Consider the following 10,367-nt stretch of genomic DNA (forward strand, 5'->3'; position numbering starts at 1 on the left):
GTGAGAAAATATATTTTCTTTCTCTTCAAGGAAGTCAACATAAAAAATATATACTAAAAGTCTAAGCAAAATGTTTCGAATCAAGAAGTATTTTCTATTCTTGCATGAATTTTAAATTACATCAATGAAAAAAGTTTTACAGCAAAAAAAAAGATTTTTCAAATGATGTAAATGACGATAACTTCCGTACTCTTCAATACAATTGATTAATATCTGTTCTTGCATCAAATTTTTATAGTGTCGCATTTTTTATAATATCAGCTATTTAGTTCAATGATTTCAAAATTCGGTAATTCAATAAACTGGCTGGAATATTATTAATCAGAATTTGTCAATTGTGGGCAATTTACTAATTTCGGGAATATTTTATTTAAAATTTTTTCTTTTTCGGTAATCTAAAGTTTCAAGAATTTTATTATTCGGGTTTATTCTGGAGACGTCCCGGGTATTCTATTTTTGACTTTTTAAAACTGAAAGCTCGTTTATAAAAAAAAGTCTTTTATAAAATCAAAAGTCTTCAGCCGGAATTCCTCCATAGTTAAATAAATTCTATATTTCAAACAGCAATATTCCTAATAATTAGAAAATTTAATTTAATTTTGAGATCCTTTTTTTTATATTTGTCTCTGCTTGGTTGTTCGATGATTCTGGATGAATAAGAGTTTTAGCTTCGTTGTTAAACTTATCCTTGGTTTAAAAAATATCCCTTTCACTTTTTCCTAAATAGGAGCCAAGTTTTCCAATTGAAATAGGTCGATAGAATAGGTTAGAAGCAATTAAAAAGCTAAATGATTTGAGAATGTCGGCCGACGAACCCTATTCTGTTTATTGGCTTAATTCGTAACCAATTTATGACTAGCCTTTCAATTACAGGCGCATTTAAATTAATTTCTCTTTTCCAGCACTTGATCTTCGCTCTGTGCTATTTATAAACCATTTTTCGACTTGTGACAAGATATGTAAAAAATTTTTAGATTCCAGGTTGCAGTTGTTTTTAATTTATGCTCAAAATTTCGATGATAAGCTAGAAGCCAAAAAATGACGCCAAGAATAAGTAAACATTTTGTTACATTAAAGAGAAAAAACAACCAAATCAACTCTGTAATTTTCAAAACTACCCCAATAATCCCCCAAAATTCTTTTTTCTCATTTGAGATATAACTAATAATACGAAATTTTTATTTATAAATTGCAATATAATAGTGTTTGATTTATTACATATTTTTGATTAAAATCTAGATCTTTGTGATTTCTTATTTTGTTACCCACTCCATTATTTATTTTAAAAGCGATAAATTCGGAAGTATCTTAAATGTATATATCTCTTGCGAGATGGATGCAGGGGGTTGCCATCCTTGGGTCGCTCCGTGTCCTCAATACTCACGAGCGCTTCATCGGCTTGTCCCAATGAGACCCTACAGTGTACTTCTTATCTTCAAATGATTCACATACCGGATTTATGAATTGCGAATTTCTATAAACAAGGAAACTCCTCATTGTAAGTTAATTTCTTATAAATGCTTTATATTTTAGATATAATATAATTTAAAACAATTATAGATATTAGTATAAACGATTAGTAAATATATCGATAATCTTCAATATAATGAAAATATATAAGATGTTCAGATATTCCGATCACATAATTTTTTACGAACCTTTTCAACGTTATGGAATTTTCCGTATGACCTTTACCAGCTCGTTCAAGGATGAAGTTACGAAAAATTCCGTAATACTAGTCAGTGTTTTCTTTTCGTTTTCGTGATTTGTGATCAGAACGGATAAGAAAAACGTGGTGATAAGATTTCCTTCATTGACCAGTGTAATTTTTTGTTTACATTGTAATAGGAGATAGTTATTCTTATTGCATAACAAACGTAATAATTAATATCTACAAAGAAATTTTTAATAAGACATAACAAGTCCAATGAGGAAGCAGAAAAATAAAATCTTGCTTCATGAAAATTTTGTTAAGAGTGATCTCTAGATAAAAGATTATTTCAAAGACATATTTCAAGTATAAATTTTGAAACTAAATTTAGTAATGTTTGTCTTTAGATTTAAAAAATTACGCAAACTGTTTAATTTGATATTATTAACTTTAATCACATTCACGTCTTCTATTGGACTAGATGGATCTTGACCTCTTGATTAATCTAAAGACGATTTACAAGGAAACTTCAAAAGACTAGAAATGTGGAACTCGAAACTTGAAATTCGTCCCTTCAATTAAATTACTCAGTGGAAATTACTGCTTTCTTAATCTAATGTTTATCGAAAAGTTTAATCAATAACTGAAACGACTGAAAAATCCCAAAAAATAAAATTCCGGACACTGGGAAATTCTCGGAACAGAAAATGTTTTAAATATAAAATTCCCCTTTCCGATTTCAGAAAATTTCAGGAATAAAATTGACCAAATAAAATGTCCGATACTGTCAAATTGCCGAAACAGGAAAATTTACGAATTATGAGATCTCCGAACCTAAACAAGAATAAAAAAACGGTAAATAATTAAATAATACATTTGATTTATATAATAGTTTTATTTGATACCAGTTTCTAAGCTGTCGGAAATTTTCAATAATTCTCGAGAATTATCTATTTCGAATTTTTTTTCGGAAACTTTCAGTCGTCTCCAATAACTAAAATTTGTATTAATCAAATGTTTTACAATTATATTATGATGGAAAAAATACAATTTTCAAAAATTAAATAAAATTCTATTTAAAAAATTTAATCAGAATCCCAATTAAAATTATTTTTACTAAAAGTGTGATTGATTAAATAGACTCTTCACTTTTGTAACTTAATTGAGGTTGCCATGAATTAACGGTCGATTTCAACATGAATGGCTTCGTCATTCAAAGGATATATAACATCGCGTGCAGCATCTTAAAATGCACTTGTCATCGTAACACTTACTCACCTCATGTACATCACTGCATAGAAAATTATCAAATTTCCACACGACTTTACTGAAAAATCGAATGCATACCAATTTACCGATTAAAATAATAAGTAGAGTTACAGAAAAATGTTAAATTTTCTCAATAATACTTTTTACCGAATATTACTTTCAAATTTGTTGCGAAAATTTTTGTCCATGAATGATAAATAAAAGAATCGACAGAAGTTTAGCTAAGAAAACATTCTTTTCTGGCAGGTGATGAAAAAGATTTTAAAAGTTAATTAAGGAAATTGCAGGTCCAGTTCAAGTGATGAATATTTTTTTAAGAGTCTCTTCCGATTGATTTTATTCATTTCAAAATATTAGAATATGTTTTCGTTTATTTTCATACGATTATCACTAATATTTTATTTCAAAATACAATATTTGGAAACGATATATAAAATTTTAATTGTGACAGTTAATGTGACTTTTTCATGAACATTGTATAAAGTTCCATTAACCACTGAAGAATTTATTATGACACCACTTGTAGAATTGCCTGTCGGAAATTGCATGTTAGAAAATTGAGTTCTAAGTGAACTAAACTCAATAAGAGGAGGAAAATTTAAATACAGGATTATAGCAGATAAAGTCAGCAGAAAACACAACTGTTTTAGTATTTTATATTAGGGCGAGCCTACGCGTAATGAGATTTTGGTACTATTTGTACTGAAATTTCAGTAAAAAATATGTTTTTACACAATGGCTCTAAAATGCGCATAAAGAACTTTTTTAAAAGAATATTTTATTTTCCGAAAATACTAACTTCTATGGCATTTGGGGAAAAGAATTTTTTATTTTTTCTAGTAAACTTCCAATCTTGTTATGGTGCTAAAAACACGGGTCCGATGCAGTTGAAGAACAAAAAATCGTATCATTTCCCGGTTCATTTCCATGTAACAAAAAAATTTTGAAGATATATCAAATTAAAAAATTCGAACTCTTCATGCTAAAAAATTTCTTATATGAAGTTAACAATAACAGCACAATAATAAAATGAAATAAATAATAAACAAAATAGCAATAACAATTTAATAATACTATTTTTCAGTATACACTATACCGGCTAGAAACATGGGATTATTCTGGTTTTTGTTAACTGCATAAAATTATCTAATTTGGTAATAAATCAAACAACATTTTTTGATCAAAGCAGGATGAAAGATATTATATTTTTGCGTCCAATAATACCAGGTTCAAGTATTTTTGGCTACTCCTCCTTCAAAAATATTGTGAAATATGTCGTAATAATTTTGAAACGTTCGTCTTGCTTACTTTAAAAATTTGGTTTAAAAGTAATAAGCGTCTCATTTTTTTTATACATTTCATTTGTATTCATTTTTTAAATTTTCAACCACGTATTTTCTTCAGTCGGTATTTCCATGGCCATCTTTGCAATTAAAGCATTAAAGTATATCGATATACTGGATTTAATTTTTTTTATCTGTGAAATCGTTTTCATAAAATTTCAAATATCTACCGAATTCGTGACTTTGATAATTTTTTAAATTACTGCGCCGCAGTTCTGTGTATCTTTCCGATAAAATTTAGTATGCACTAAAAATCATATTGTGACATATTTCCTTCTGTTTCTGTTCCGAAGAAGCGAGAGTGCTCTTAGAAAAGAATGAAACAAAAACCCGTAGAGGTGCGTGCTTTTATATATTAAAAATCATAATCGATTTTAATATTTTAATATTTTTATCGATTTTAATTTTGGTACGCACAGACGCTTACATTTTATTGAGAATTTGACACTCGAATTGCTGGAAAATTTCCCGATCAAACGAACTTACCTGCTATGAAGTTCAATCGGAATTATTTGAGTCATCTCATCCGAATAGATCATTACGTAGTTGTGTTCTTCTACACGGTTTATCCGAAATATTTTAAAAAAGCAAATTTAATTTGTCCACACATTCTACTAGCGCCCTCTGCTCAATTTCCAGGGAACCTTCATTATTTTAAAGTTCGCAAATCGAAATGTTAAGGGTTATAATTGGTCAGATAATTCACAACAGGTTTGTTCGTTTGATCGGTTCATTATTTTTCATCGTCTCGTCTTCTAGATCACATTGTAAATGTTTGAATATGTAATGTTATTTGCCATAAGAATCATTTGTTTATAAAGATGTAATGAACAACATAATGTGAACATAAATAACAAAAATGTCGTTACAACCAACAAAGACACTCTTGGTTCCAATTCTATCCGCGTCCCAACGTCCAAAATCATTAATTAAAGTTTGGTGAAACTGACGTTATAAATAGGACTCTCCATCATATGACGAATTACTACTTAACTTAGACATTATTTTAAATCGCAAAATAAATGTATAGCATAAAGGTGTTAGTTCGGCGTACAATTTAAACAATGAATAATACAAACAAACAAAAATAAGCTCGGAATGGACTGAAACTTTAATCGACAAAAGGCCCGCACACGTTAAATGTAAAGGTCAAGTTTCAGGCGATGAATGGAGACTGGATGTTTGGAATTCTAGAGGGGTGAATGAGCTTATGGTAACAGAATAACGAAAAAAATATGCACTTACGAAAAGTAGACATATTATGTATACCCGAAACAACGAGAAAGTATGTGAAAGCAGAGACATAGAAAATGGGGAGTTGAAAGGCGGATTTGAAATATGATCAGAAATAGATAGTGAATCACATGGTAGGCAAGGAGTAAGTTTGATTATGAATGAAAGAGCGAAGCAGCATCTCGGAGATCATGATTTTGTATCTCCCAGATTGCTGTGGGTTAGAATGAAGTATGAATCAGAGGATCATTTATCATAGCGTGCTACACCCCAGTTGTTCATCTCTAAAAGGAGACTTTAGTCAATTGACTCAATTGATTATTTGAAAAGTGTCAAATTAGAGACTTTTTTATCTTAAACATATTAAAAGTGACCGTGGCAGATTTTCTTAAATTTTGCATTTTTCGGATAATCGGGATTTTAATTTGAAATTTTTTATATTCCCTATGTAATATGTTCTTAAATCTTTACTTCGAAAATGGTAAACTGTTTCAATTTTATATTAGAATTGACAGTAAGTGTGAACAGGCGTCATACAGGGGCAGCATTTGTATAATTGGACACTATTCCAACGATACCAAATTTACTGTAGAATTTTAAGTTACAACCCTTAAGTTGGTTGCAAATTTAACTTGAAACACTTTTATATCTTCCGGGTAATTTGTTTTGGTATCTGAAGTCAAAGGTGCAGTTTTATTTTTTTCAGATCAAATTCACATTTTTTGAAACGTTTATTATTGCTTTTTCATTGTTTTTATCGTAAAATTAATTCGCATGCATGAATATAAAATTAATGTTGTAATTATAATTTTTTATCGTCGTATGACAGCAACAAAATGCATATAAATTCCTCTTACTTTCCGTCTGAATCTTCAGTCAGAATGTCAGGCATTAATGGATTTCAATCATTTTCATTTTTTTTTAATAAAAAAGCGCACGCTAAGAGTCTCGTGAGGAAATATTGCAAAATTAAATGTTGTTGACACTCACAATCACAATAGATAAGCAATGAGTCAATACGATAAATTTATTTTTGGTATGAGTTTCATTGGGCTATCCAATATTACGTTTCTTATAAACATATGACGCTGATTCAGTGTCTCCAGAACGTGGGATTTTTGGGCCCCCACGACTTTAATATTTTGTGAAAACTTCGTTTTTTTGGTTGATAATCAAACGAAAATGTAACGATTTTATTTTTGTTTAATTATTAACCGAAGAAAACGAAGTTTTAACCGAATTACAAATTTTTCATCAACAAGAAAATGTATTTTCAACGAAACAGTTTTTTCCAACCAAAGAAATGAGTTTTTAACAAAAATAGATGAATTTCCAAACGAGAAGAATCATTTTCTACCAATCGAGATGAATTTTCAACCACATAGTTGAATTTTCAACTAAAAAGGATACATTTTTCAACTAATAATGGAACAGTTACATTTTTAGTAAAAAATAAATAAATAAATTTTCAACCAAAGAAGAATTTTAAGGTAAAAAATACGAAAATGTCTACCAATTTTAAAAATTTTTATTAGGAAAGTCCATTTACAACCAAAAGAACAAATTTTCAACCAAAAAAGATGCATTCTCAATCAAAAATATATAATGCTAGACGTTTCAAACTAAAAACGATTGCATTCAACCAAAATAGTTGATCTTTCTTATTTGCTTCAATTAATAATTCAGTTCGTATTTAAGAGGAACAGTCAAATTTTTTTTTTATTTTAATTTTTTTCTGTAGCATGATTAACGAAAATTGAACATTTTATATTGGAAATTGATTTCGTGTTTGCTTGAAAATTTTTCGTTTTTAGTTGAAAATTTATTTCCTTTGATAGAAAATTAATCTTCTTCTTTGAAAATTTACATGAATTTTGAACTGAAGCAAAGATTTAAAAACATATTACACAGGAAATATAACAAATTTCAAATTAAATTTCCGTTTGCCGGAAAAATGCAAAATTTAAATGAAAAATTTAATACATTCTTTGTATGCGCCTGGGCAACATTTTTTTAGATTCCGGAGTTCATAAACTACATACTTTTTTATTTTGTATTTATTTTGATGTTAGGTTTTTCGACCAGAGAAATGTATTAATAATTATGATGTTAATCTTTCTATGTCTACATGGTGTATAAGCAATATTTTTCTATATTCTTTTTAAATCGTGAAATTTTTTATTTCATATTAAAATTGAAGAAAAAGAATCAAACTTTTGATCATCTGAAAAGTGTCAATCGGAGAAAAAAATGTCTACGTTCAATTTTAATGAAAAATACAAAAAAAAAGTTAAATTTGAGAAACATATGATTATTAATCATATTTTTCCTGAAAATGTAATGATTTTATTTTTCGTAGAAAAATTATATTTCTTAGTTGAAAATTCAACTATGTGGTTGAAAATTCATGTCTTTTGTTGAAAATTCGTCCTTTTTGGAAGAACATTATTCTTTATGTTTGTAAGTTCATTTTTTGGTTAAAAATTGAACTATTTTTTTGAAAATTCATTTCTTTGTTTGAAAATTCATCTTTTTTTTGTAGAAATTAATTTTTGCAAATGAAAACTTAAGTAGAAACTTCAACTTTAAGTTATAAAGTGTATTTTTTTAGTTGAAAATTTGTATTTTTTGCAGCAAATTGTTCTTTGTTTGAAAATTGATATTTTTTTTAGAAATTCATTATTTTGTTGTTAAAAATAATAATTGAACTATTCCATTCCTGGCTGGAAAATTATGTTTTTTAGTTGACAAATTCAACTATCTGGTTCAAAATTCATGTATTTTTTTAATTCGTCTTTTTCGGTCAAATATTCTTCTTCTTGCTTGAAAATTTTGTTAAAAATTCTTCTGTTTTTTTAAAATTAATTTTCATTGAATATTGAACTATTCAATTTTTTTCATCTGTCTTTTTTGGTTAAAATTAATTTCTTTAATGAAAATTAAATTTATTTGTTGAAAATCTGACTTTACTGTTGTTTACAATTAATTTTTGAAAATAATAATGTAACTATGCCGTTTTTAATATTTTAATATTTTGTTTAATTTTGGTTTAATGATTATTTTTTAACAAAAATGTTACTATAGAATTCATGTTTGAAAATTCTCCTATTTTTTCAAAATTCGTTTTTTTTTTATTGCAAATTCATTTTTTAGAAATTTCCTCTTTTTCAGAAAACTGTCTGTTTGAAAATTCTGTTCCCTAGTTGAAAATTCGCGGATTCCATCAAATTTCGACGTTTTGAGATCCCCTGGTTAAAAAAAAATAGTTTTTACGTCGGTGCCTGTCTGTTGTCGTTGTTGTTGTTTTCATTGTATTCTGTAAACACGCTAATATTTGAAAGAATTAGTCAATTGGATTCCCCTGCGGCACACTTTATAAGGATATGTAGACCAAAATATGAACCATTTATCTCGATTACTTTTTTGGATAAAATAGAAACTTCCAAAGGTACAGCATTTTCAAAATCCAAAAAACCAAACTATAATGAACATTTGAAATAAAAAAGCAATAATTCCATTTTTGGTAAACAAACCAAGATACGAAAAGAGATAGGTTGACAAAAATTGTGTACCTAAAAAAGAATAGCAAAATTTTCAGGAATTACTTTTTTGTAGGATAAGTAGTTTTTGTTTTAATTTCGAAAAACAACGTTGAAAATAAAGAAATTATATTTGAGTAGTAAGTATCAATATTAAAGTAATCCTGATAAATACAATTTGTACTTTATTTTGCAAAATATAAATACCCAATCCCAGGAGAATGTGGTCATATTTTTTAAATTCTAACTTCGTCTTTTTGGAAGAAAATTATTTGTTCGAAAATTCATTTTTTTGTTTAAGAACTAATTTGTTTTGCTAAAATGTAAACATTTAGTGAAAACTTTTTTTATCATTCGTTTTTTTTTGTACTGAAAATATAGCAATTCCTTTTCTGGTCAAAAATTTATCTTTTTGATAAAATATTATTGTTGTTGTTTTTGCATTCATTTTTTTGTTTAAAAAATGAACTATTCTATTCTAAATTCGATGTTTTTTAAATTTATTTTTTTAATTTAGAATTTAACTGTTTATTTTTGGTCGGTTGTACTACACTATGAATTAAAGGACGAGACGAAGAAAAATTATTGTGTAATCCAATTCCTAATTAAATATGATCTTTTTTTGATTTCATTCATTGAATTTTAAACATTATTTCAAAACTGCTGTGGGATTTACTTTAAAATATTTTAAATTATGGACTGTTAGTTTTAATCAAATATTTTGTTTGTAACTAAAGAAATCATCAGTTACCACAGATTTATTTAAACTTGCTACAGCAACGTGTATTATAAGTGACAGTATTAAACGAGAAACCGACAGTATTAAAGATCAATTTCGGGCTGTGATACATTTTTCAATCAAAATATTAAGTAATGAATGAACAAGTATGTGGAATGTAAAATTTATATGTGCTAGGCAGTCTGATAAGTACCTGAAAATTCTAAGAGATGGCATTAGTATTCACTAATGTGAACCATTTTCGTCGAGCTTGATCCTTCAAATAACGCTTGTCAAAACTTCAGCCATTTATGTTAACGCATTTTCAAGTTACAGTACTGAGAAGCGACTAACCTCCGAGTTTTTTTTTAATATGGAAAAATCTGAGCTTCGAGTTTTGATCAAACACTACTATGTTCGCAAGAAAACGATATCCGAAACCAAGGCCAAGCTGGATAAGTATTACCCGGACTCTGCACCGTCAATTGGAACGATTCATAAGTGGTTTACCAAGTTTCGTTGTGGCCGTACGAGCACAGTTGATGCTGAACGATCTGGGCCCCCAAAAGAGGTCACTACACCAGAAAATGTCGAAAAAATCCATGATATGATGT

General features: G+C 28.0%; 1 protein-coding gene across 2 annotated transcripts in view; it reads left to right on the plus strand.

Moving 5' to 3' along the window:
• Positions 1–4,529: 4,529 nt before the first annotated feature.
• Positions 4,530–10,367, plus strand: part of LOC117176137 (cystinosin homolog) — a 30,418-nt gene continuing 24,580 nt past the window's right edge. Inside the window, exon 1 of one of the 2 annotated variants that reach the window (XM_033366214.1) lies at positions 4,530–4,601. The gene's annotated coding sequence lies outside the window, so the exon portion shown is untranslated. The remainder of the gene's footprint in view (positions 4,602–10,367) is intronic. The other variant, XM_033366211.1, reaches the window with a different exon arrangement.

The sequence above is a fragment of the Belonocnema kinseyi genome, chromosome 7 (genome assembly GCF_010883055.1).
Source record: "Belonocnema kinseyi isolate 2016_QV_RU_SX_M_011 chromosome 7, B_treatae_v1, whole genome shotgun sequence".
NCBI classification, from domain to species: Eukaryota; Metazoa; Arthropoda; class Insecta; order Hymenoptera; family Cynipidae; genus Belonocnema; species Belonocnema kinseyi.